This window comes from Papio anubis, chromosome X, assembly GCF_008728515.1.
Source record: "Papio anubis isolate 15944 chromosome X, Panubis1.0, whole genome shotgun sequence".
Lineage (NCBI taxonomy): Eukaryota > Metazoa > Chordata > Mammalia > Primates > Cercopithecidae > Papio > Papio anubis.
Window position 1 is genome coordinate 103,227,898 of NC_044996.1, and position 5,214 is coordinate 103,233,111.

The window sequence follows — 5,214 nt, forward strand, 5'->3', positions numbered from 1 at the left end:
TTGTGTTCCAACTGCACAGAAAAGTTTTAGCTTAGTAAAAGATGACAAATGAGCAGTGTTTGTGCTAACACCCACCAAGACTTACCAAGAAATGTAGCATACAGCCTGCAGCAACTATAACTTATCAAAAGCCTAGGCTACTATAAACAGTGGACTCCCGTACAAGAGATAACTCATATATAAACATTACAATTGAAAACGTCATCTTTTCTAACAAGTCCAAATATTTAGAATTTGTATAATTCATCACTAAATACTGAGTTAAAATCCAAATTTGCTATGGAAGTTCTCGTTTCTAAATGATGATTTTAAAAGAGTCAAAAATAAATAAATAAATTATATTTTTGAAATCTTAATAGAAGCTTAGAATCCTTAAAGATTACTCAAGACTTTAAAGCAGATTAGTAAACTTTGAAGAAATAAACATGTTGCTTTTTTCCTCTGTATTCTATTCCTCATATTTACTTCTTCATCTGTGTGAGAGAATTAGCCTGATTATTACGATGTGGTAATACATGTACTCATCACATCACCTAGTTTCAACCAATAGCTCATGGCCAATCTTGTCTCACACATTCCCCACCTACTACCCTCCCCAGCCCATGCTACTTTCTTATTTTGAAACAAATCCACAATTTCCTAACATGTAATCTGCAAATATCTCAGTATTTACTGCCCAAAATAATAATACTAATATAACTTATAAAACTTAACAATTTTTGAGTAGTGTTAAAATTTAGTCAATATTCAAATTTCCCTGTCTCATATCTGCATTTCTGTGATGTGTTGGATCAGAATCCAAATAAGATCTGTATGTAGCAATTGGTTTCCTTTTTTTAAGTCTTAGTTCACTCGTATCTTTTTTTTTCTTGCAATTTTTTTATTGGATAAACTAGGTTGATGGTCCCATAATGTTTTGTACAGTCTGGATTTTGCAAATTGTATCTTGTCTTAGTCTGTGTTCTGCTGCCATAACAGAATACGACCAACTAGATAGTTTATAAAGAAAAGAGATTTATAGCTGGTCCTCTGTATCCACCATTTCTCCATCCGTACATTCAACCAAACCACTGACCAAAAATATTGGGAAAAAATAATAAAATAACGATACAACAATAAAAATACAGATAAAAAACAATACAGTATAATAACTATTTACATAACCTTTACATTGTTTTAAGTGTTATAAGTAAACTAAAGATGCAAAGTATATGAGAGGATATGTGTAGATTATATGCAAATACTATATCATGCTATATCAGGAATTTGAGCATCCTCTGATATTGGTATCTGTACGGGGTCCTAGAACCAATCCCCCACGGATACTGAGGGACAACTGTATTTAGCTCATGGTTCTGGAATCTGGAAAGTCCAAGATCAAAGGGCCACATCTGGTGATGGCCTTCTTGCTACTTCATAACATGACAGAAGGGTAAGGAAGCACACAAGACAGAGAGAAAATGGGAGCTGTACTTATCCATTATCAGGAGTCTACTCTCATAATACCTAACCCACTCCTACAATAAAGGCATTAATCTATTCATGAGGGCAGAGCCTTCATGACCTGATCACCTCTTAAAGGTCCCACCTCTTAGCCCTATCACAATGACAAATACATTTCAAACGTCCTGAGTTTGGGAGGAAACATTCAAACCATAGCATATCTCATGATACTATTTAACATGTTCTTCTGTCCCTGTATTTCCTGTAAATTGGTTACTAAAATTAAAACCTTGATCATATTTGGTTATACTATTTTGGCAGTAATCTTTAATAGGTAGTGCTGTGAGTATCCATTAAAAGGCCAAGAAAGATTGGTTTTCTCTCTTTTTGTGATGTTAGCAGTCAACCGCTATCATTGTCCAGATCAACATTTTATTAGAGGTTGCAACATAGAAGTGTTATAATTCTATCATTCTTTCATTTACCAGTTAATATGCTTAAGAGAGAACTTTCATGATGAGTACTTTGAACTAAAAGTAAAAGAAGAAGAATAAGGAACTTTTACTCATCAATTAATTGATTATAATGATGTACTTTTAGGTAGGAAACAAAGATAAAAGCTAGATTTTTTTCCACTTACATTCCAGTTTTCAGGATACCCATTGGTTCTCTAATACAAAGAAGATCTGAGGTGACCGGTGAGCTTTATTTTTTTAATCAGAATAAGCATAAGGAAGGATTAAACATACACAAATGCTTCAATCCACTGCAATTGTTATTCTTATTGATAATCAAATCATCCCCCTTCAAGTGGCTCTTGTGTCCTCTTAAGAAACCTACAGTAGTCTTTGAAAGCTTTCTTACCTCCTAGTATCATAAATTATTCTAGGCTTATCTTATACATTTTCTGCCCCAGTTCTGATATCAGCTAATTTTCCAAGGAACCCAGGTTCCTTTTAATGGAAAATGGTACTTAAAGACCACAACCTGGACACCAGGGATGTGCATTGCTACTGGAGTGATCATTGTTTTTAGGTCTTTTCAGCATTCAAAGCTAGAAAATCTACTTTACAAAAGATGAGCTATAATGTGAGTTTGTAATGATACTTTCATTTCAAATCCAGGAATATAAGATTTTTACTTAATCTCATCTGTACTATATCTATATTGCCTGCTATTCACGCCAAAACTCCCAATTCCCAACAACACCAGCATACTCATTTGCCTTTTCCTACACTACACACACAACATCAGAATTATAACACTAACATTACCAAGATATTTTTACAGTTCTTTCTGTCCTTAGCACATAATCCCTCTAGGAATGTAAAGCCAAATTACTGTGTTTAATTGAAATCATATGGAACAGTTGCTCTCTGTGTGGTTAAGCCAAAAACTTACTACATAGTTTGTTGTTTCATCTGTTTTACATTGCTTTTTTATTTTTAGAGATTGCTTTTTAAAATTTAATTTTGTAATATAATTATATAATATAATTGCTTGTTTCCAAATTCAAATCTACAAAACAAGGTATATTCAGAGAAGTCCCAACTCTATTCCTTTCCCTTCACCATGTTTTCTTACTTCCTGTTCCCCTTCCCTATTGGTAACCTTTTTTTCTCTTTTCATTTTTAGCTTCAAGTTTGTCCTTCCTTTTTCACTAAAAGCAAATAAACATATTATATTGCATGTACATTCATATACACATATGGGTATATATATTTATAGACACATATGAATATATACATTCATACTCCCCTTTCTTGGAATAAATGATTGTTTATAATATATACTTTTCCTACCTTGCTTTTTCACATAATATATGCTGGAAACCACTCCTCAGCAATGTATAGTGCTATTCCTCATTCCTTTTTATAATTGCATAGTATTCCTTTGTGTAGATGTGTGATCTTTTTTTAGTCTCATTGATAAAATTTGAGTAGTTTCCAATTTTTTGCTACAGTGTGTTATAGTGAATAACGTTGCATATGTGTCGTTCTATATTTTTTGCCTTTATATCTTTACAGTTGATTCTTAGAAGTGGCATTCATAATTCAAAGGGTAACTGCATATGCAATCTTGTTAGAAACTACCAAATTCTCCTTCACAAGTACCATTTTGCATCCCTGCCAGCAATGTATGGGAGCAGGAGTGTGCATTTTGTGAGGTAAAACTTAGTGCTAATTTTAAAGAGTAGACAACTACTCCCTCTCAAGTTGGGTTTATGGTTGAAAAATAATCCCCCTTGTCCTCTTCTACAAATCAGTTAGCTTAATACTTTCTGTTGGCAGTGTCTGGGCATTACCCACAATGCCAATAATTGCTCCTTTCGGTTCTGTACACAGAGAGCAGTGGGAACTAATTATTTTGAGGGGCCGGAATTGGCCCACCTCAGACCTTCCCAGTGGGACAGGATGTGATACTAGCTGCACAAGCTGCACACAACTTAGATGGCCAGACTCCGACGGGGCAGAAGCCTAGCAGGCACGCTCTTAGAATGATCACACTAGATAATGAGAGCTACAGATCCACACAGGCAATAAAATCATCTACTTTGAATGCCCTCATCTTTATATCACTGCCCTGCTGAGAAACCTACTCGGGATCCTTCCCATCTGTGTTGTCAAATTCAGGCTTGTCTGCTCAGCATCCAGGTCCTACAAAAAAATCAGCCTCCAGTCTGTTCTCCCCTGCATGGCTCCTCTGCTGTTGCCAAGCCAAGCTATTTGCCATTTTTACACTTACAAAGACTTTCTCTGCCTCTGAGCCTGTGATTATTGCATTTCTTGTTCCAAGGATGAACTCTAGAGTTTAGCCAGTCCACTCTGTTCACTTCCCCAAGAACCAGTCAGGGCCAGAATCCATCGGAACCCATTCTCCCTTCACCAATTATTTCATGAACTGCTGGTCACTTGAAGACTGATGTATTTCTACATCCACAAGAAACTCTAAAACAATTAGCATCATGTTCTGCACATGGCATGGGATTAATACATGTTGGAAGCCTGACTACCTAGCACTTAAACTTATGGCCACATACAAACCAGTCTTAGAGTTAAATCTGAAACTGTAGAACTGGATTTATCATTCTCTCCAGAAAGAGTAGCAAATGAAAGATCCTCATTCATGCATAGGGGAGAGCACATTTCCATTTCCATGCACTATGAAGACAGAGTAAAAGAACTGGGCTACAAAATATCCCTAAGCTAAGTGCCAATAGGAAAAAGAATAAGCCTTACCACAAACACAACAGACACACCAAATTGAGTACCATCTAGTACTTAGCATAATACCTTATGTTAAAAACAGGAACTCCAAAACTGTATAACCAGTATGATACCAAATTTATAAAGAAACTGTATGGACATATATAAAATTTGCATATACACATTTATAAAAATATACAGATATAGATACAGATTCTATCAGTATTTCTGAGTGGTAAGTTTATTGGATTTTTACATTTGTTTGCTTGCTTACACTTTTTTGGTATGCAGTCCAACTTTATAATAAGCATGCATTACTTTTATGATAAGTAAAAAACCAAAACATAAAATATTTACCTGAGATATAGGACAGCATCTGTTTGTCAAATATACTTGAGACACATAAATACGATGTGGGAATTCAAATTTGATTAGCATCTAACACATCCAAAGGAGAAAAGAGGGCTTTAGAAAGATTCTAAAAACAACTCAAAAGCAATCACTGTTGAGTCAATATTTGAATAGCCATTATTTATAGCCATAATTTTCAAAGATCAAAGCAGTC